Source organism: Pelophylax lessonae, assembly GCF_965119305.1.
Source record: "Pelophylax lessonae genome assembly, chromosome: 2".
Classification (NCBI taxonomy): domain Eukaryota; kingdom Metazoa; phylum Chordata; class Amphibia; order Anura; family Ranidae; genus Pelophylax; species Pelophylax lessonae.
Window position 1 is genome coordinate 224524791 of NC_138769.1, and position 22260 is coordinate 224547050.

Consider the following 22260-nt stretch of genomic DNA (forward strand, 5'->3'; position numbering starts at 1 on the left):
TGGAGATGGATGAGTAGAGAAAAAGTAAAAATGTGGTCTGGGACTATTTCTCATCTCAACCTTCTCCAGGAAAAGCAGCAGTGTGCAACACATGTACAAACAACATAAGCATTGGATCAGTAACTGCAAAAAACAAAAATACGTAAAATCTTTGGGCCCATCTAAGAGTTCATCATATTGAATTATATCATGCAGCACAGAAAAAAACTAAATGAATATCAATGTAATTTTGAAATACCTCCTCCACTATCCCAGGCAACAATTATAGATAGGTTTCAGGAAAAAAAAACAGGTGTCATTGTCTAGATTCAGATGGAAGATCCCAACTGCTGGACAGAGTAATCACAGAGATGATTGTCACTGATAACCAGCCATTTACAATGGTGTCTGACCCAGGATTTAAGCGGTTGATGTCCATACTTTCTAGCAGTTTTGCACTGACTGCAGTAGTTGCTGTGAGTGCCTTACTGCAGAGGTAGTCCACTGACTCAAGTACAATCCCCTGTGTAGCTGTTGCCTAGCTTTATTTCTAGCAGTTTTGCACTGACTGAAGTAATTGCAGTAAATGCCTTACTGCAGAGGTAGTCCACTGACTCCAGTCCAATCCACTGTGTAGCTGTTGCCTAGCTTTTTTCTAGCAGTTTTGCACTGACTGCAGTAGTTGCAGTGAGTGCCATACTGCAGAGGTAGTCCACTGACTCCAGTCCAATCCACTGTGTAGCTGTTACCTAGCTTTTTTTCTAGCAGTTTTGCACTGACTGCAGTAATTGCAGTGAGTGCATTAATGCAGAGGTAGTCCACTGACAAGCCAGCCACCCACCACATTGTTCCAGCAAGCCAGCCACCTACCACAGTGTTACAGCAAGCCAGCCAGCCACCCACCACCGTGTTCCAGCAAGCCAGCCACCCACAATAGGGTGACACCAAGCCAGCCACCCACCACAGTGTTGCAGCAAGCCAGCCATCCACCACAGGGTGACATCAAGCCAGTCACCCACCACAGTGTTCCTGCAAGCCAGCTACCCACAACAGGGTGACACCAAGCCAGCCACCCACCACAGTGTTCCCGCAAGCAAGCCACCCACAACAGGGTGACACCAAGCCAGCCAGCCACCCACCACAGTGTTTCAGCAAGCCAGCTACCCACAACAGGGTGACACCAAGCCAGCCACCCAGAACAGGTTGACACCAAGCCAGCCACCCACAACAGTGTTCCTGCAAGCCAGCCACCCACAACAGGGTGACACCAAGCCAGCCACCCACTACAGTGTTCCAGCAAGCCAGCCAGCCACCCACAAGAAGGTGACACCAAGCCACCCACACTGCCAGGCGTCAGCCACCAACCCACAACAGGGTGCCAGACAGCCACCCAAACTGCCAGGCATCAGCCACCGACCCACAAGGGTGCCAGCAACTCAGCAAGCCACCCACACAGCCAGGCGTCAGCCACCGATCCACAACAGAGTGACAGCAGCCAGCCACCCCACAACAGGGTGCCAGCAAGCAAACCCCCCACACTGCCAGGCGTCAGCCACCAACCCACAACAGAATGCAAGCAAGCAACCCACACTGCCAGGCGTCAGCCACCAACCTACAACAGGGTGCCAGCAAGCCACCCAAACTGCCAGGCATCAGCCACTGACCCACAACAGGTTGACAGCAGCCAGCCACAACACAACAGGGTGCCAGCAAGCAAGCCACCCACACTGCCAGGCATCAGCCACCAACCCACAAGAGGATGCCAGCAGTCAGCCACCCCACAACATCCAAGGAATGTAGAGCAATTTCTTTAGGATGTTTCCACTTAAGACATAAAGGCGGTAACACAATATCTTCATTCAAATGAAACCCCGAGACAACCTTAGGAAGGTACGCCACTTTGTCCCTGTGAACCACCGGGTAAGGTGACCGACAGGAAATCGCAGCCAACTCCTACACCATACGCGCAGAAGTAAAAGCAGCCAACACGGCCACCTTCTGGGACAGAGTGAGCAAAGGAAGTTCACAAATGTTCTCAAAAGGAGGCTTTTGAAGTTCTGACAGTACCAAATTGAGATCCCACGAAGGTACCAGGGATCACAAGCCACCCACACTGCCAGGCATCATCCACTGACCCACAACAGGGTGACAGCAGCCAGCCACCCCACAACAGGGTGCCAACAAGCAAGCCACCCACACTGCCAGGCATCAGCCACCAACCCACAACAGGGTGCCAGCAAGCAAACCCCCCACACTGCCAGGCGTCAGCCACCAGCCCATAAGGGTGCCAGCAACTCAGCAAGCCACCCACACCCCATTTTTTAAATCTTTTTTGTGTCTTTCAAATTGAAATGGAGATGGATGAGTAGAGAAAAAGTAAAAATGTGGTCTGGGACTATTTCTCATCTCAACCTTCTCCAGGAAAAGCAGCAGTGTGCAACACATGTACAAACAACATAAGCATTGGATCAGTAACTGCAAAAAACAAAAATACGTAAAATCTTTGGGCCCATCTAAGAGTTCATCATATTGAATTATATTATGCAGCACAGAAAAAAACTAAATGAATATCAATGTAATTTTGAAATACCTCCTCCACTATCCCAGGCAACAATTATAGATATGTTTCTGGAAAAAAACAGGTGTCATTGTCTAGATTCAGATGAAAGATCCCAACTGCTGGACAGAGTAATCACAGAGATGATTGTCACTGATAACCAGCCATTTACAATTGTGTCTGACCCAGGATTTAAGCGGTTGATGTCCCTACTTTCTAGCAGTTTTGCACGGACTGCAGTAGTTGCTGTGAGTGCCTTACTGCAGAAGTAGTCCAATGACTCAAGTACAATCCCCTGTGTAGCTGTTGCCTAGCTTTATTTCTAGCAGCTTTGCACTGACTGAAGTAATTGCAGTGAGTGACTTACTGCAGAGGTAGTCCACTGACTCCAGTCCAATCCACTGTGTAGCTGTTGCCTAGCTATTTTTCTAGCAGTTTTGCACTGGCTTTAGTAGTTGCAGTGAGTGCCTTACTGCAGAGGTAGTCCACTGACTTCAGTCCAATCCACTGTGTAGCTGCTGCTTAGCTTTTGTCTAGCAGTTTTGCACTGACTGCAGTAGTTGCAGCGAATGCCCTACTGCAGAGGTAGTCAGGGCCGCTGATAGAAATCATGGGGCCCCGTACAGCCTACCTGACGGGGCCCCCTTTAGCCCCACCCTCAACTCCGCCCCGGGTCCCGCCCCAGACCCTGCCTTATATGTAATATGTGCTGCTTTTACTAACAGAACAGTCTGTTTTTTCTCCTTGCTTTGCAGTGAGACGAAATAGCCAGATCGCTGATCTGTGTACAAAGTATACAGCAAAGTCAGTATAACTAGCAGAAGATGGAGGATATATAGGCTCACAACATCCATTGCTCTTTTACGTTTGGAAAATTGTTACTGCCATCAGAACCTTATCACATGGGTATTTTGTTACATGACAGGGTCTCTTAAAGAAATACAGTGATTATAAAAATTTGTAATCAGCCATTGCTGACCATTGCTTTTGAAAATGCTAGCTGCTTTACTGGCACATGATGCAGTGGCTTCAATACATTCTGCAATTTTAGCTAAAATTAGCAAAACTAATTTAGGTGGGTCTTATATTACAAAGCAAAGTATGCTTATTTAGTTAGGGCCCATTCTGCATGCCGCAGTACAATTAAAAATAAAAAACCTGTGGAGGAAAAAATGTTAATAATTCACTTAGGAAACTTACTAAACCCGCAGCTTACATGTGCTCCATCCACAATATAGTGTGGCTCCCTCTGCTCACTGTAAGCTGTCTCTCCTTGCCACTGCTGCTGCCACCCGCCTCACATAAGCCTCTTGATCTCGGCTGCTGAGTGGGGACCTGAGTGGAGGAAGATCACTCCGCCAGGGTAGGCAATGGGCAGCCACAGTGGCAGGCATCCGGGACTTTAGCACAGCAGCCAGCAACGTGCGGAGCAGGTGCGGGAATGCGCATGCGCCCAAAATTGAAAAAAAAAAGTCCCTCAACTGCTCCACCTCCACCATCCCATAATCAGAAAGGGGAACTGGAATTGCATGTAGTATATAACACCCCTTAAGCTAGTAGGAGTGGAATGAGCGGGGGTGCATTTTGTCTGTGAGGCTGCCCGGGCCCTCCCTGCTAAGCTGATGTACTGGCTTATCAGTGGTCCTGCATCGAGAACCCTCAAGTGTTTTTCTAATGGGGTAATGTCTGTTGAGGACCATAGCATCAGGAAGTCCTGAACCTCTTGCAAGTCAGAACCCACCCATAGGACCTTGAAGTGCCTAGCCCAAACTGATCCACAATGGGGTCGGGCCCCAAAATCATGCCAATCAATAGCCCTGTCTATGAATGACTTGTAATGTCTCTATGGGTGGCCAGATGTAAATGCACTCATATCCATTTTTACATCATGCTAGCTGTGATCTATAACATTTAGGTCTGGAAAGATATTCAATCTTTTTTTTCTAGATCTCCGCAGACCCGGAGGAAGGAGGGTGTATGGACACAAGTCCATTTAAATCCAAACCCCCATAGACCTACATGGAACATTCAATCAGATCCGCATGTAAAGCTGACAGGCGGACCTAATTGAAAAGCTTGGTTGAAAGGCTATTTAAGGGGAGCGGTGGTAGTGGGAGGTAAAAACATGGCTCAGCTGCACGTTCTCCCCCCTTTCCCCTTCCAAACACAAGAGTGAACTAGCAACTCATGCTTATAATCATATTCATTATGATGATCACAGCACAGCATGTACTTTATGGCTCTGTGTCACATGGCTGCTGGGTGCTGACTTTGTTAAGGCTGTACTGTGTTACAATCAGTATGGCCATAAGTTAGCAAAGTCAGCACCAAAAGCCATATAACACAGAGCCATAAAGTCCATGCTGTGCTGTGATCATCATAATGAATATGATTATAAGCACACAGTCAGGGAGTCTGGGAGCTGTACCTTCCTTCCATAGAAGTCTGTCAGTGTCACTGTGTGCTGCTGGTCTGTGCACTGCTGAGCCCTCTCATCCATCTCTCATCAGTCACTTCCTCATTCCACAGCATGCACAAACGAATCACTCCGCCAGGGCGGCCGGAACTACATATTCATTCAGTGCAGCATAGACACAGTGCACAAGGTTAGTGTGCCTACGCCCCGAAAATGGAAATAAAGTCCCTCCCCTGCTATCACCTCCTGGGCCCCTCTGTTGACCTCATGGGGCCCAGGAAAATATATTTATACACCCTGTAAGCAAATTGAAGTGGGGGATGGGATTAAAAGGCTTTCTATTTATTTAGGTAGAAGTTAACTTTAAAGCTGCCCGGGCCCCTAGTGGAGCTCATGGAGCCCGGGCCCGGTACAGCAGGGCTGGTTGTACTGCCCTATCAGCGGCCCTGGAGGTAGTCCACTGACTCCAATCCAATCCATCGTTTAGCTGTTGCCTAGCTTTTTTTCTAGCAGTTTTGCACTGACTGCCATAGTTGCAGTGAGTGCCATACTGCAGAGTTAGTCCACTACTCCAGTCCAATCCACTGTGTAGCTGTTGTGTTGCCTAGCTTTTTTTCTAGCAGTTTTGCACTGACTGCAGTAGTTGCATTGAGTGCCATACTGCATAGGTAGTCTACTGACTCCAGTCCAATCCACTGTGTAGCTGTTGCCTAGCTTTTTTTCTAGCAGTTTCTGCACTGACTGCAGTAGTTGCAGCGAGTGCCCTACTGCAGAGGTAGTCCACTGACTCCAGTCCAATCCACTGTGTAGCTGTTGCCTAGCTTTTTTTCAAGCAGTTTTGCACAGACTGCAGTAGTTGCAGTGAATGCCCTATGGCAGAGGTAGTCCACTGACTCCAGTCCAATCCACTGTGTAGCTGTTGCCTAGCTTTTTTTCTAGCAGTTTTGCACTGACTGCAGTAGATGCAGTGAGAGCCTTACTGCAGGGGTAGTCCACTGACTCCAGTCCAATCCACTGTGTAGCTGCTGCCTAGCTTTTGTCTAGCAGTTTTGCACTGACTGCAGTAGTTGCAGCGAATGCCCTACTGCAGAGGTAGTCCACTGACTCCAATCCAATCCATCATTTAGCTGTTGCCTAGCTTTTTTTCTAGCAGTTTTGCACTGGCTGCCATAGTTGCAGTGAGTGCCATACTGCAGAGTTAGTCCACTACTCCAGTCCAATCCACTGTGTAGCTGTTGTGTTGCCTAGCTTTTTTTCTAGCAGTTTTGCACTGACTGCAGTAGTTGCAGTGAGAGCCTTACTGCAGGGGTAGTCCTCTGACTCCAGTCCAATCCACTGTGTAGCAGTTGCCTAGTTTTTTTTTCTAGAAGTTTTGCACTGACTGCAGTAGTTGCAGTGAGTGCCTTACTGCAGAGGTAGTCCACTGACTCCAGTCCAATCCACTGTGTAGCTGTTGTGTTGCCTAACCTTTTTTTTTCTAGCAGTTTTGCACTGACTGTCATAGTTGCAATGAGTGCCATACTGCAGAGTTAGTCCACTACTCCAGTCCAATCCACTGTGTAGCTGTTGTGTTGCCTAGCTTTTTTTCTAGCAGTTTTGCACTGACTGCAGTAGTTGCATTGAGTGCCATACTGCATAGGTAGTCTACTGACTCCAGTCCAATCCACTGTATAGCTGTTGCCTAGTATTTTTTCTAGAAGTTTTGCACTGACTGCAGTAGTTGCAGTGAGTGCCTTACTGCAGAGGTAGTCCACTGACTCCAGTCCAATCCACTGTGTAGCTGTTGCCTAGCTATTTTTCTAGCAATTTTGCACTGGCTTTAGTAGTTGCAGTGAGTGCCTTACTGCAGAGGTAGTCCACTGACTCCAGTCCAATCCACTGTGTAGCTGCTGCCTAGCTTTTGTCTAGCAGTTTTGCACTGACTGCAGTAGTTGCAGCGAATGCCCTACTGCAGAGGTAGTCCACTGACTCCAATCCAATCCATCATTTAGCTGTTGCCTAGCTTTTTTTCTAGCAGTTTTGCACTGACTGCCATAGTTGCAGTGAGTGCCATACTGCAGAGTTAGTCCACTACTCCAGTCCAATCCACTGTGTAGCTGTTGTGTTGCCTAGCTTTTTTTCTAGCAGTTTTGCACTGACTGTAGTAGTTGCATTGAGTGCCATACTGCATAGGTAGTCTACTGACTCCAGTCCAATCCACTGTGTAGCTGTTGCCTAGCTTTTTTTCTAGCAGTTTTTGCACTGACTGCAGTAGTTGCAGCGAGTGCCCTACTGCAGAGGTAGTCCACTGACTCCAGTCCAATCCACTGTGTAGCTGTTGCCTAGCTTTTTTTCTAGCAATTTTGCACTGACTGCAGTACTTGCAGTGAGAGCCTTACTGCAGGGGTAGTCCTCTGACTCCAGTCCAATCCACTGTGTAGCAGTTGCCTAGTTTTTTTCTAGAAGTTTTGCACTGACTGCAGTAGTTGCAGTGAGTGCCTTACTGCAGAGGTAGTCCACTAACTCCAGTCCAATCCACTGTGTAGCTGTTGCCTAGCTTTTTTTCTAGCAGTTTTTCCCTGACTGCAGTAGTTGCAGTGAGTGCCATTCTGCAGAGGTAGTCCACTGACTCCAGTCCAATCTACTGTGTAGCTGTTGTGTTGCCTAGCTTTTTTTCTAGCAGTTTTGCACTGACTGCAGTAGTTGCATTGAGTGCCATACTGCATAGGTAGTCTACTGACTCCAGTCCAATCCACTGTGTAGCTGTTGCCTAGCTTTTTTCTAGCAGTTTTTGCACTGACTGCAGTAGTTGCAGCGAGTGCCCTACTGCAGAGGTAGTCCACTGACTCCAGTCCAATCCACTGTGTAGCTGTTGCCTAGTATTTTTTCTAGAAGTTTTGCACTGACTGCAGTAGTTGCAGTGAGTGCCTTACTGCAGAGGTAGTCCACTGACTCCAGTCCAATCCACTGTGTAGCTGTTGCCTAGTATTTTTTCTAGAAGTTTTGCACTGACTGCAGTAGTTGCAGTGAGTGCCTTACTGCAGAGGTAGTCCACTGACTCCAGTCCAATCCACTGTGTAGCTGTTGCCTAGCTTTACTTCTAGTAGTTTTGCACTGGCTGCAGTAGTTGCAGTGAGTGCCCTACTGCAGAGGTTGTCCACTGACTCCAGTCCAATCCACTGTGTAGCTGTTGCCTAGCTTTTTTTCTAGCAGTTTTGCACTGACTTCAGTAGTTGCAGTGAGTGCCATATTGCAGAGGTAGTCCACTAACTCCAGTCCAATCCACTGTGTAGCTGTTGCCTAGCTTTACTTCTAGCAGTTTTGCACTGGCTGCAGTAGTTGCAGTGAGTGCCCTACTGCAGAGGTTGTCCACTAACTCCAGTCCAATCCACTGTGTAGCTGTTGCCTAGCTTTACTTCTAGCAGTTTTGCACTGACTGCAGTAGTTGCAGTGAGTGCCCTACTGCAGAGGTAGTCCACTAACTCCAGTCCAATCCACTGTGTAGCTCTTGTCTAGCTTTTTTTTGTAGCAGTTTTTCACTGACTGCAGTAGTTGCTGTGAGTGCCATGCAGAGGTAGTCCACTGACTCCAGTCCAAACCACTGTGTAGCTGTAGCCTAGCTTTTTTTCTAGCAGTTTTGCACCGACTGCACTGTAGTAGTAAATTAAAATTATTGCAGTGAGTGAGTGCACTGCTGCAGCAGTTTATTATGCATGAATGCACAATCAGATGATATGAAATGTCCCTGAAATTCAAGTTTTCCTATCAGTTTTCATGCAGTTAAGATGTGAAGAATGAGCCCTTAAAGCGGAGTTCTGGCCTCAAATACCCTTTTTAACTAAAAATTCCCCTAGAATACTAATCTACCGCCCTTTACAGAACCGCTATTCTCATACTTACAAGGTGTACAGTATTGGATTTTAGTCAAAATCTTAATTCTAAAAACGCTGTCTGGGCGCGGTGTCACGGCACTGCCGCATACTCACCTGCGTCTGGGCACCTGCGGCATTCTCGCAACATAGTCTCGGTGCTTGCCAGTTGCAGAGACACCCCCTCCGGGTCTGCGGTGGCTCCTTCTCCTCCCCTCACCTCTGAGGACTGCAGCGGCACACTGTCATGGCAAGATGGCGGCCGCCATGCGGTTACAGTATTTTACACAGAGGGAGAGAGGAGAGTTGAAGATCTGGTAAGATCAGGTTCTATGAAGCAAACCAAGATGGCGCTGGGTCTCTGACCTCCCTTTATAGCCCCTGGCAGCCCCACCCACTGGTGGGAGGTGGCGGGTCATGTGATCCTGGCTCCCTATATGAACCAAGCACACCTTCCAGTCAGTGCTTGGTTATTTTCCTTGCTCCTGTGTGTCTGCTAATTGCATTGTCTGTGTTCCTGGTTCCTGATCCTTTCTCCCTCAGGTGGATACTCCTTGATTGCCTGCCAGACCTGACTCCAGAGTTGTCGACCTTACCTCCTCCTCTTCATTAAAGGCCTCCGTGCCACCACAGACCCTACGGTGCCCTGTTCCCACTTCCAGGGACTCCTGAGGGTCGTGATTGTAAGGGAGTGCTGTTCCACTGCAACTGGGTTCCCTCTCCACTGCAAGACCCCAGGTGGGTTGTGACATAATAACCAAGCCGCAATAATGGAACCAGCAGGAACAGCCGAAGCTATTACTGCTCTCACCCAACAGATGACAGCCTTGGCTCAAGCCGTCCAAGATCTACAAGCCAGTAACGCTATGCTTCTTCAACATGAACAAAGAAGGGCTCAGTCTGTACCCCTTCCAGATTCACCCCCAGCCACTGGTCCGGTACTAACTGCATTCCCAGAACCAGCCATTCCTATGCCTGACAAGTTTACTGGAAAGAAGTCTGAACTGCGATCATTCATCACAGCTCTTCGTCCTAAAACCACGCACCTACCCCAATGATTATGTGAAGGTCCGCACAACCATTGCCTTGCTGTCAGGTCAACCACAAACCTGGGCACACCAACTCCAGCACTCAAAAAGTCCAATATTGGAGACCTGGGACTCTTTTGCTATGCGTACATTATATGATGACCCTTTGAGACCCTCCGCTGCTTGCTCAGCCCTTCATTCCCTCCGGCAAGGAAGAAGACCTGTGGAGGACTACACCACGGATTTCCGGGAGTTGGCGTCTGACAATGGTTATAATGAAACTGGCCTGATAGAACAGTACCGACTAGGACTATCCGAGGCCTTAAAAGATGAATTAGCCAGAGTTGGGGTACCCCCTTCCTTGGAGGGTCTGATCCTTCTAGTCACCCAATTAGACCGACGCTTCCGTGAACGAAGAAGTGAGAGACAGGCTCCAGCTAATCTCCGGTCCTTGGATTCCCCAAGGCCTATGCCTTCTGATTCTCCGTCCTCTTCCTCATCCACAGAACCTATGCAAATCGGCATGGTTCGTCGTCCACTAACGGAAGAAGAACGCAAGAGACGCCATTCTCAAGGACTCTGTCTCTATTGTGGGAAAGCCGATCACCAACTCCGGTCATGCCCAGTCTGACCCACAACCTCACCTGGTAAGGGTTCCTTAGCCCCTTCTTCCTGGACTTCTACTGTTCCATTCACTGCTTCTTACTTATCTGTTTCTCTTTCTCTCCAGTGGGGAAGTAGAGATCTCCAGATTACAGCCATCATCGACTCCGGAGCCAGCGGGTGTTTCATAGACCAGACCTTAGTCCGATCACATCATCTGCCTATGCAACTTAAGTCACGGCCGTTATCCCTATTCGTGGTAGATGGGACTCCTATCAAAACTGGACCCGTACTACATGAAACCGGTCCCATCTGTCTCCTCCTTGGTCACCATAAAGAGACTATCAATTTGGATATTGTACCCTCACCAATATTCCCACTCATCCTCGGCCTTCCCTGGCTTCGCGACCACAATCCAGCGATAGACTGGATCAAGGGTACTCTCACCTTCTCTTCCACCTTTTGCTCCACCACTTGCTTAAAAGAGACACCCACGCATCTACTCACGATAAACCTTGACCCTCCAGTTATCTTGCCAGACAAATACAAGGAATTCCAGGATGTCTTCAACAAACAGAATGCAGATCAGTTGCCCCCAAGACGTCCATATGATTGTCCAATCGATTTGCTCCCAGGTGCCCCTATCCCCTATGGACGTGTATTCCCTCTGTCGGAAACTGAACTCGCGCACCTCAAAGGGTACATTTCTGACAGCCTCACCAAAGGTTTCATCAGACCTTCCACGTCACCAGCAGGAGCAGGTATATTTTTTGTTGGTAAGAAAGATGGAGGTCTTCGCCCATGTATTGACTACCGTGCCTTGAATAACATCACTATTAAGAATCGATATCCCTTACCTCTGATACCCGAGCTCCTAGATCGATTAAGGAAAGCAAAAATGTTCTCGAAACTAGACCTACGAGGGGCATATAACCTGGTCCGCATACGCAAGGGGGATGAGTGGAAGACAGCATTCAGGACACGCTACAGACATTTTGAATATCTCGTCATGCCCTTCGGGCTCTGCAATGCTCCGGCCACATTCCAGCACTTCCTGAATGATGTCTTCCGTGATATACTGGATTCTTTCGTCGTAATATATCTAGACGACATCCTGATCTTCTCCTCTTCTTCTGCTGAACATAACGAGCATATGAGAAGGGTACTTCTCCGTCTCCGTGAGCACAGACTCTATGCCAAATTGGAGAAATGTGTTTTTGATACAGAATCCGTGGAATTCCTGGGGTACTTGATCTCTCCGGGGCAAATACAAATGGACCCTCGTAAGATCACAGCTATCCTGGAATGGCCTACCCCTAAGGACAAGAAGTCTGTACAGCGCTTCATTGGGTTTGCCAATTTCTATAGACGTTTTATCAGAGGTTTTTCCCAGGTATGCTCCCCCATCAGCCCTGACAAAAAGCCACAACCTGTTCACATGGACCAACCAAGCTCAAGAGGCCTTTGAGAAATTAAAAGAACTGTTTACCCAGGCTCCTATTTTCATCCAGCCCGATTCTACGAAGGCCTTCTTCCTTGAAGTTGACGCCTCCGGTATTGCCATTGGGGGTATCCTGTCCCAAAGAGGTGAGAGGGATGATCGACTTCACCCCGTGGCATTCTACTCACGAAAACACCTGCCCGCTGAAATAAACGACGACGTGGGCGAAAGGGAACTTCTTGCTGTCAAAAACACTCTAGAGGAATGGCGCCATCTCCTTGAAGGAGCACCCTTACCTGTAACTGTATATACAGACCACCGTAATCTAGAGTACCTACGTACTGCTTGTCGTGGAAATTAAATAGGCTTGTACTGAAAAGTACAAATGCGCACCACTCTTTTGCATAACGATTTACCAAGCGCTCGGCGATAAAGAAAGGAACAGACGCGCTGGGTCATTTCGATGCCATCTGCCAGGTCTCTCTCCATTGGATATGTATGTGTGTGCATCTGTGTAAGAGCTAGTGTTTGTGTGTGAGAGTTTATGTGTCTTTTCATGGATGAATGATATGTGAGCTGCTGTGTCTGTGTGTGTGTCAGTGTGTGTGTGTGCCTCCTTCTGTGTTCTGAGCAGGGCTTGTTTATTTACAGCAAGTAAGTGAGTTACAGGGAGTGGCTTCATGGCCACCAATCACAGACATATATACATTCAAAAAACACAATAGAAGCTGTGGAGTAGATGCCCATAGATGGACAAGAGTGAACAAAAGACTAAACTGCCAGAAGAAGCACATGGCTTTTCATTGTTCATTCATGTCAGTCCATAAACATGTACTCCATTACTTGTTGGTGGGACTTCATCAAAAATGATTCATATATAAACCATTTTTGATAGTGACCATTCTATCTGTTCCAGTTGATGAGGTTTTATCTGCATAAGATAATAGCAGCAGCCCCCCCAGTCACACCGATCGAATGTGACCATAAGGAGCCCTCTATTAATCTTGGTAAAATAAGAATTTCCATATCACAGACATATCTCAGCAGCGCAGGGCCCTGAACCGCAGACATAGACCTATGCGATGGACTCTCTTTGCTACAAATATTGTGCCATCTCATCCAATGGAAGATTTTCACCAGCAAGTCTTTCCTGCAATGACAGTTAAAGCGATAATCACTGTAAATATCAATTATCGGTAAAACCGACACTGGGAGACATTATGACTATTTAAACTAAAGTCAAAATTTCCACAACAGCTCCTCCTCTTTGTCATATGCTCCCATGTGTCCCTTGAGGAATCTTCTTCTTCTTCCAAAAAAAACAGAACAGTTCTTCTCACGATAAAAAGAATCCATTTCAAAAAGTTTATAAAAAGAAAAAGATAACGGGTAAAAACAATCCATTGAAAGAAAACGACACTTGGGTTCCGTTCTTCGGGAGATGACTTCAGAGGGAGGGCATGAGACGATGGGATGCGTTGACCAGCGATCGGGCTGGAGTCCTTGGCGTCGGATGCAGGGGCGGAATCTTGGGGTGTCTCGTCTCAGCAATCAGGACGAGGTCATCTGCTCGGGCTTTGGTGACTCGGTTGACCAGAAAACAGGACCATATAGGAGGAATAGAAACAACAACAACATAAGTATATATACTTCTATTTCCTTCAACCAAGATCCAATGGAGAACAAAAAAATCCCCAGAACCTCCCAAAGCATTAAAAGGTTTCCAACCCTCGTTAGCTATAGGTCTGGCTCTGCCTTGCAATGAAGTTACCTTATCCATATGGGCTTGGACCTTATCACTGGTGTTTGCTATACTGGAACAGCAGTCTTCCCCTACAGAAACCCCCCTTGGAAGCTAACAGAAAATCTAGTACCATTTTCTCCTACAGTAAAAACACCCGGAGTTTCATTGGTGAGATGACTGCTATACCTGTCCCACAGGTTGTAGATCCCACAAATCTAGTTCCAGTGCCGAAACTAAAATTAAAGCCCAGCCGTGGACTACCTGATTGTCCCGATACCCAAATTGTATTGACCAGAAAAGAACAGGAGCCAGACCTAACATTAAAACTATAACTGATGTTACCCTCTAGGAATGTGTCATTAAATTCTGTGCACACGTGTCTCTTGGTTGTCTTCATGATGATAGGAATGTCTGCCATTGCTTGGGGTGTAATAGCTAGGTGGGGGTTTGGAGCACACCCAGCCATTAGACCTGTTTGCCATCTTGGCCAGCTGAAAATGCATTACCCTTGCTAAAACACACTTGCTAAATATGTAAATAAAAAACGATACTCCTCATTATCATTCTTGGATGGAGTTGAGCAGCTTCTTCAGAGGGGATGGCTAGCATCAGGGTCTCTGTCACAGGGCTCAGAGCACCTTCCTTAGCAGCTCTATCTGCCAAGGCATTTCCATTGGCTTCCATAGTCGTCTCAGTAGTATGAGCCTTTACCTTCAGAATGGTTATCACATGTGGCAAGCAAAAGGCAATGAACAGCTCTATTAACCCTGCACGTTTCACCGACCTCCCCAAACTAGTCAAGAACCCTCTTGCCTTCCAGACAGGACCACAATCATGTGCCAGCCCAAAAAGCGTATCTCAAATCTGTATAGAAATTTATCCTCTGATCTCTATGTCTTACCATCTGGGGTGTAGTACCTGGAACCATCGACAAAAAGGTTAGCGTCTGGAATGGGGGTCTCCTTCACTGGACTGAAAGCCGCTGATTGCCACTCCATCAAAGAAAGACAATCGTGTTGTTCCTACTAAAGTTGGAAATTGATGAGAGAGAGAGAGAGAGAGAGAAAAGAGAGAGAGAGAAAAAGAGAAAGAGAGCGAGATAAAGTTTTGAAAATTACCATTTTTCTGCACGGCCTTCTCCCCCCTTCTCTTCATCCTTAACAGGAAGAAGAGATGTAGGGTTCCAAAATAGTGCATCGTTTAAGGTTACGAGGACTTTGGGGGTCCTTCAATGTCTGCATTCTCTGAGTGGTTAGATGTTGGGTACCCAGAGAAATGCAATGACCTAAAAAAAACAAGCTTCTCCATGCAAAGCTGGCCTAGCCTGCAATAGAGAGGTTCAGTCACTGACACTGTCTGGCCTGTGAGACCTACAGTGGGAGTTGTCATCCCTGGAAGGGGAACCTTGCCTCTAGGTTTTTGAGATCTTAAAACCGTGTTGGCTGCATCGGTGTCAGTGAGGCAAGGGGGGGGGGCTATTTTAGTTCCTCTAGGATGTGAGCTGACACCAGTTTACCAACACCCTATGATAAGTCATAGTCGTTTCTGACCATACCTACCTTGAATTTTCCGGATCCTCCGGAATAAATTGCCACTTACCCCACGGACCAGCCGGGTTGGTAGGACAATTATGCCTGATGTACCCTGACTTTCCACATCCATAGCAGACCTGTTAAAAGAACTTCTAGTTTGCCACAGTGTTAGAAGGAGAGGGTTCAGCTGTTACGACAGGCTGTTGAGAGATAGAGACACTGTGAGGTGGGAGGGCATTACCAGTATCAAAGTCTGCACTGTGAACTGAAGAAAACGGAGAATAAAGTGCAGAGACAGGTTCAGTGTCAGCGGATCTGGCTCGTCTCTGTAAAGTTAGCCCAGGAAGAGCTTCCTCCACTTCTCTGACCAGATCGCTGGACTCGGCTATCTCATCAGGCCAAGTGTACATAATGCGGTTCTTCCGGACTGAAACCGCCTCATGCACGCCTTGCTGATTGTCCATAATAGATCTCTGAAGCCACAATTGCGCTACACTTAGCATCTCTGTTGCCTGGAGCCTAGTTCTGAATTCAATAATGAACTCCTCCCATCTCCAGACATCAAAAACACCTTTCAAAAAGGGATGTACCAACTGTTTCCCTTGGTTATTCCCCTTCCTGAGGGGTCTCATGGCCCGAGCCCCAAACTCAGACTTCATGTACCGCGAAAGTTGTTTGGCTAGCCTGGGGGACCTGCGTTACCCCCCATTGCATGGATAAACCATTAACCATGCCGATTCGAATCGCTTCCTTGCACCTGTTTTAGGAGCAACACTGCTAGGTGCCAACTTTGACAGTGTTGGCCTGCTTCCGGACTCCAGTTATTTTACACGGCCCTGCGCCGGTCAGCTAGAAGACTTCAACCCGGTGGCTTCGTACGGCTATACAGCTCATCAACCCCCACTCGCTCCCCAGCTCCGATTATTTTACACGGCCAAATGTGGGGCGGGTTTCGGTATCTACTCCTCACACGTTGAAGGCTGAAACAAGCATGTCGCAATCACCCGTTTCACGTAGACGGCTCAAAGTACACACGTTCGTTTCGACCTAACCCGTGCAGCCAAACAACCCCGAAAGTACAATGAAAGTCCTCCCTATACAAACCTTGGCTTCAGTCTATTCCTTGATGTTGCATTAAAAATTTAAATTAAGATGCCGGTTACTGATTGCACACTGGAAGATATAACCTCTCTACCTAAAATCCAACCTGCAGTACCGAAAACTACCTCTGTGAGAAACAACCGCTCAGTACAAAACAACCCTGAAAAACTGAATCCAATATCAGTCACTCCACAATGTACTCTTATCATTGGAAAAAATTTAGTTACAACAAAAATGAGACAAAATACACCACAAAAACAGCTTAACCAAAAACTTACAAAACAAAAAAAAAAAAATAGTTACCCCTGAAAAACAGACAAAAACAAAAAAACAAAAACTGATGGGTTGGATATGTATATATCTGTGCTAAATATGAACAAAAAGATGAACAAAGCTAGCTAGAAAAACAACTGCCTAGATGCCAGATTTCAATTAAAATGAAGAAAAACATTACTTTTAAACTGAAATTCAATGCAAAAATAACATCACAAAGTTGCCATTTAAAACTACCAAAAAAGAGAAAAATGTTTTAAAGCTCAAAATAGCATTTCAGCCACATGGGTCTCAACTCCATTTAACAAAATGGCTGCCAAGCACATGGTCCACACAAAGGAAATGACATCATAAACACATGTTACAAAATGGCTGCCATCCGAGCACATGGCCCACACAAAAGAGTTGCACAAAACAAAGAGTTTGAGCAACCATGTGCTTCTTCTTACACAACAACAAAAATATATACAAAAGACAGGAAAAACAGGTTTTTACAGGATCAGCTGTATTTCAGAGACAATAGCTATCCTGGTGGAAATGCTGGTTTTGGGGCTGCACAATACAATCTGCTACTTAAAAACAGAAACTCAGTCCAAAACCATCTGCTCTATGCTCAATTCAAACATCAGAGTCCAAAGCAAAAACCCAGTTTCACTAATAAACGAGTTCCCGCCAAAAACCAATCCAGCACACACACCAACCGATCTGCCGCTCCCAAACCAAAATCGATCGATAATATATTGTTATCTCATTCAACAAAGCTGATATTACAACAGAGGTGTTACAAGGCAATATTTAACACATATATCACAACCCCAGGATGTATTAACTGAGAACGTAACAGACCTGATCCCTAGCCACAAATATTAATAGAAATAACCCCATCGTTATAAAAAAGAGCGAACGCTGCAAATGAAAAAGGTTCTTTTGCTAAGCTTTGTTTCTAGCTTCCGTAGCGGACAAAGAAAGTAAGCCTTGGTTTAGAACAACAAATTTTCAAAAACTGAAATGAAGTGTCTTACCACAAAAGCCGGCTTTTTGTTGTAACAAACTGGACTCACTTCCCTCCTGTTTTCCGCTGTGAAGCTAGGAATGATGTGTTAGGGCTACCAAGCTCGCCATTACTGTCGTGGAAATTAAATAGGCTTGTACTGAAAAGTACAAATGCGCACCACTCTTTTGCATAACGATTTACCAAGCGCTCGGCGATAAAGAAAGGAACAGACGCGCTGGGTCATTTCGATGCCATCTGCCAGGTCTCTCTATTGGATATGTATGTGTGTGCATCTGTGTAAGAGCTAGTGTTTGTGTGTGAGAGTTTATGTGTCTTTTCATGGATGAATGATATGTGAGCTGCTGTGTCTGTGTGTGTCAGTGTGTGTGTGTGTGTGTGTCAGTGTGTGTGTGTGTGCCTCCTTCTGTGTTCTGAGCAGGGCTTGTTTATTTACAGCAAGTAAGTGAGTTACAGGGAGTGGCTTCATGGCCACCAATCACAGACATATATACATTCAAAAAACACAATAGAAGCTGTGGAGTAGATGCCCATAGATGGACAAGAGTGAACAAAAGACTAAACTGCCAGAAGAAGCACATGGCTTTTCATTGTTCATTCATGTCAGTCCATAAACATGTACTCCATTACTTGTTGGTGGGACTTCATCAAAAATGATTCATATATAAACCATTTTTGATAGTGACCATTATATCTGTTCCAGTTGATGAGGTTTTATCTGCATAAGATAATAGCAGCAGCCCCCCCAGTCACACCGATCGAATGTGACCATAAGGAGCCCTCTATTAATCTTGGTAAAATAAGAATTTCCATATCACAGACATATCTCAGCAGCGCAGGGCCCTGAACCGCAGACATAGACCTATGCGATGGACTCTCTTTGCTACAAATATTGTGCCATCTCATCCATGGAAGATTTTCACCAGCAAGTCTTTCCTGCAATGACAGTTAAAGCGATAATCACTGTAAATATCAATTATCGGTAAAACCGACACTGGGAGACATTATGACTATTTAAACTAAAGTCAAAATTTCCACAACACTGCTAGGAGACTGCGTCCCCGTCAAGCCCGCTGGGCTTTATTCTTTTCCAGATTTAATTTGAAGATCACCTACCGCCCTGGGTCAAAAAATCAAAAGGCAGATGCTCTATCATGCATGTATGAAAAGACAAACCCAACAGATCAAACCCAAGACACCATCCTACCTCCAAACCAATTCCTAGCAATACAGGTATCACTCCTAGACCGTTTACGCAATTCATCGGTCCAACCACCGGTGAGGATACCTCCTCTGATCCAGAAACAAGGCTTATGGTACCATGGTGAACAACTGTATATACCACCTTCACTCCAGTCTGAGGCAGACTTGTATAAAGTACTCGAAATTTCTACTTGAGTAAAAGTACAAGTGCTCGATCAAAAAGTGACTTGAGTAGAAGTGGAAGTGCTCGCAGAAAAAGTTACTTAAGTAGAAGTACTAAAGTATTCAACATTTTTTTTACTTAAGTATTGCAAGTAGTTTTTTCAAAAAATTTGCTACTTAAGTACTAAAAGTAAAAAGTACCAGTAGTTTTGAAAAAAAATTATTACTCAAGTACTGAAAGTAGAAGTACAAGTACTGTGTTATGTAGTTATTAAAGAAAGAAGTCAAAAGTTTGAACATCATATTGTTTTTTATTATTTCAAATGATTTATTCAAATGATTAACCTGTGTTTGTTAGTTAGTAGTTTCTTGATGCACTTTAAGCGCTGTAGCACCATTTATTTGTTTGTTTCATATTTTCTTTTTATTGGAAAGATTTGGTATAGCAGCTTTTATTATACACAGCCTTTATTTTCGTATGCGCTGATTTACAAATGACATTATACACATTTTTTTGAGCTTTATGCAACCTGCCATCTACTGTTCTGGCAGTGGTAATTTTTTTAAAAGTAACGAGTAACTATGCAGCACAAAAAAAATATATTGGAGTAGAAGTATCTAAATCATCGAAAAAATGTAGTGAAGTAAAAGTGGAAGTAGGAGAAAAAAAATCTACTCTAGGAAAGTACAGATACCGCATTTCGGTACTTAAGTACAGTACTTAAGTAGTTCTACTTCGTTACTATACATCTCTGGTCTGAGGTAATTGGCCAGTTCCATGATACCCTTTTAGCAGACCATGGAGGAATTACCCAGACATTTGAAAACATTAGCCGTTATTATTGGTGGCCTTCTATTAAATCGGATGTCAGGGATTATGTCCTTTCTTGTGATGTCTGTGCTCAATCAAAGACCCCAAAGATAAAACCTGTGGGTCTTCTCCAACCTCCTGCAGTTCCTCGAGGACCATGGACCGACATAGCCATGGACTTCATTGTGGATCTACCCTTATCACACAAACACATCACCATCATGGTGGTAGTGGATAGATTCACAGAAATGGCACATTTCATTCCTTCTGTAGGACTTCCATCTGCTTCAAAGACTGCCTCCTTTTTCCTGAAAAACATCTTTCGGATACATGGATTACCCCAAACCATCATCACTGACCGTGGGTCCCAGTTCACCTCCCGTTTCTGGTCCCATTTTTGTCGTCATCTAAGGATCCAACGATGTTTATCCTCGGCTTACCATCCTCAGACCAACGGCCAAACAGAACATACCAACCAGATTCTAGAACAATATCATCTACACATCTGCAAGACGACTGGTTATCTCTGCTTCCCACAGCAGAGTTCTCCTACAACAACCACATGCACCACTCCAGCAAGATGACACCTTTTTATGCCAACTATGGTTTCCATCCATGTGCCCTTCCAGAGCTACCTTGTCCAAACACAGTGCCCGATGTAGCCTCACAACTGAACAAACTTAGACATCTTAAGCCTATGTTGTACCAGACCCTGAAAATAGCACAACAATGCTACAAAGGATATGCAGACAAGAAAAGGTCCCCAGCACCCACCTATGTGCCAGGAGACAAAGTCTGGCTGTCCACACAACATATGCGTTTGTCTTGCCCCTCACGGAAGTTGGGACCACGTTACATAGGGCCTTTCACTATAACCGAGATCCTATCTCCTGTGGCCGTCCGCCTGGATCTCCCTTCCACCTACAGGTTACATCCAGTTTTTCATGTATCCCTCCTAAAGCCTTGGAAACCCAACAGATTTCCTTCCCGTTTTGTTGCTCCACCCTCTCCAGTGGTTGTGGATGGCTCTGAAGAGTTTGAAGTCCAAGAGATTCTCGATTCCAGACGTCGTAGGGGAAATCTGGAGTATCTCAACCACTGGAAAGGGTATGGCCCAGAGGAAAGATCCTGGGAGCCAGCTAAGAATGTTCATGCACCTGCCAAGATTAGAGCTTTCCACAGAAGACACCCTGGCCGACCAACCCTATTTCGCGCCCTGAGGTCGCGTTTTGGAAGGGCGCTCTGTCACGGCACTGCCGCATACTCACCTGCATCTGGGCGCCTGCGGCGTTCTCACAACAGAGTCTCGGTGCTTGCCGGTCGCAGAGACACACCCTCCGGGTCTGCGGTGGCTCCTTCTCCTCCCCTCACCTCTGAGTACTGCAGCGGCACACTGTCATGGCAAGATGGCGGCCGCCATGCGGTTACAGTGTTTTACACAGAGGGAGAGAGGAGAGTTGAAGATCTGGTAAGATCAGGTTCTATGAAGCAAACCAAGATGGCGCTGGGTCTCTGACCTCCCTTTATAGCCCCTGGCAGCCCCACCTACTGGTGGGAGGTGGCGGGTCATATGATCCTGGCTCCCTATATAAACTAAGCACACCTTCCAGTCAGTGCTTGGTTATTTTCCTTGCTCCTGTGTGTCTGCTAATTGCATTGTCTGTGTTCCTGGTTCCTGATCCTTTCTCCCTCAGGTGGATACTCCTTGATTGCCTTCCAGACCTGTCTCCAGAGTTGTCAAACGTACCTCCTCCTCTTCATTAAAGGCCTCCGTGCCACCACAGACCCTACGGGGCCCTGTTCCCACTTCCAGGGACTCCTGAGGGTTGTGATTGTAAGGGAGTGCTGTTCCACTGCAACTGGGTTCCCTCTCCACTGCAAGACCCCAGGTGGGTTGTGACATGCGGCCATCTTAGACGTGGGCATGTGAAGCCGCAGTGTAATCTGCTGTGTCCTTCTTCCTTATTCCAGGGAGTGTTCTGGGAGTTCTTCCTGATTCCAGCCTCCTGGGAGTGTTGACAAACAGCTCCCAGTATGCAATGCAAAGGCGGAAGTGATGTCGGTGGCCGTGGCCACAGAGGGGGGAGAAGGAGGAAGTACAATCAAAAATGCCCTGGAAATAAGGTAAGGGACCCCAAAAAAAATTGAAAATGCCCAATTGTTGATCAGCATAGCGAGCACTCCAGGAATCACTAAAGTTGCAAAATAGGCTGGAACTCTACTTTAATGTTAAAAATGTTAACCACTTGTCGACCGCCGCAAGTACATATACTGCGGCGGTCAGCCCCGGCCAGGGAAAGTTACGTACCGGTACGTCACTAGCCTTCGCCGCTCTGGTGCGCGCGCTCCCGCGGTCCCGCCGATGACACGGTTAGGTTCAGAACCGATCAGTCATCAGGTCCAGGCCAATCATTTTTGGCCTGTACCTGTTGATCGGTCCTGCCCAATCAAATTACACTCTGAGCCTGTGAAATGTAAACACAGGCTCAGAAAAGATGTGCCCTCCCCTCCCATCGTCCTTTTTGGATCCAGCGTGAGAGGAGAGCACAT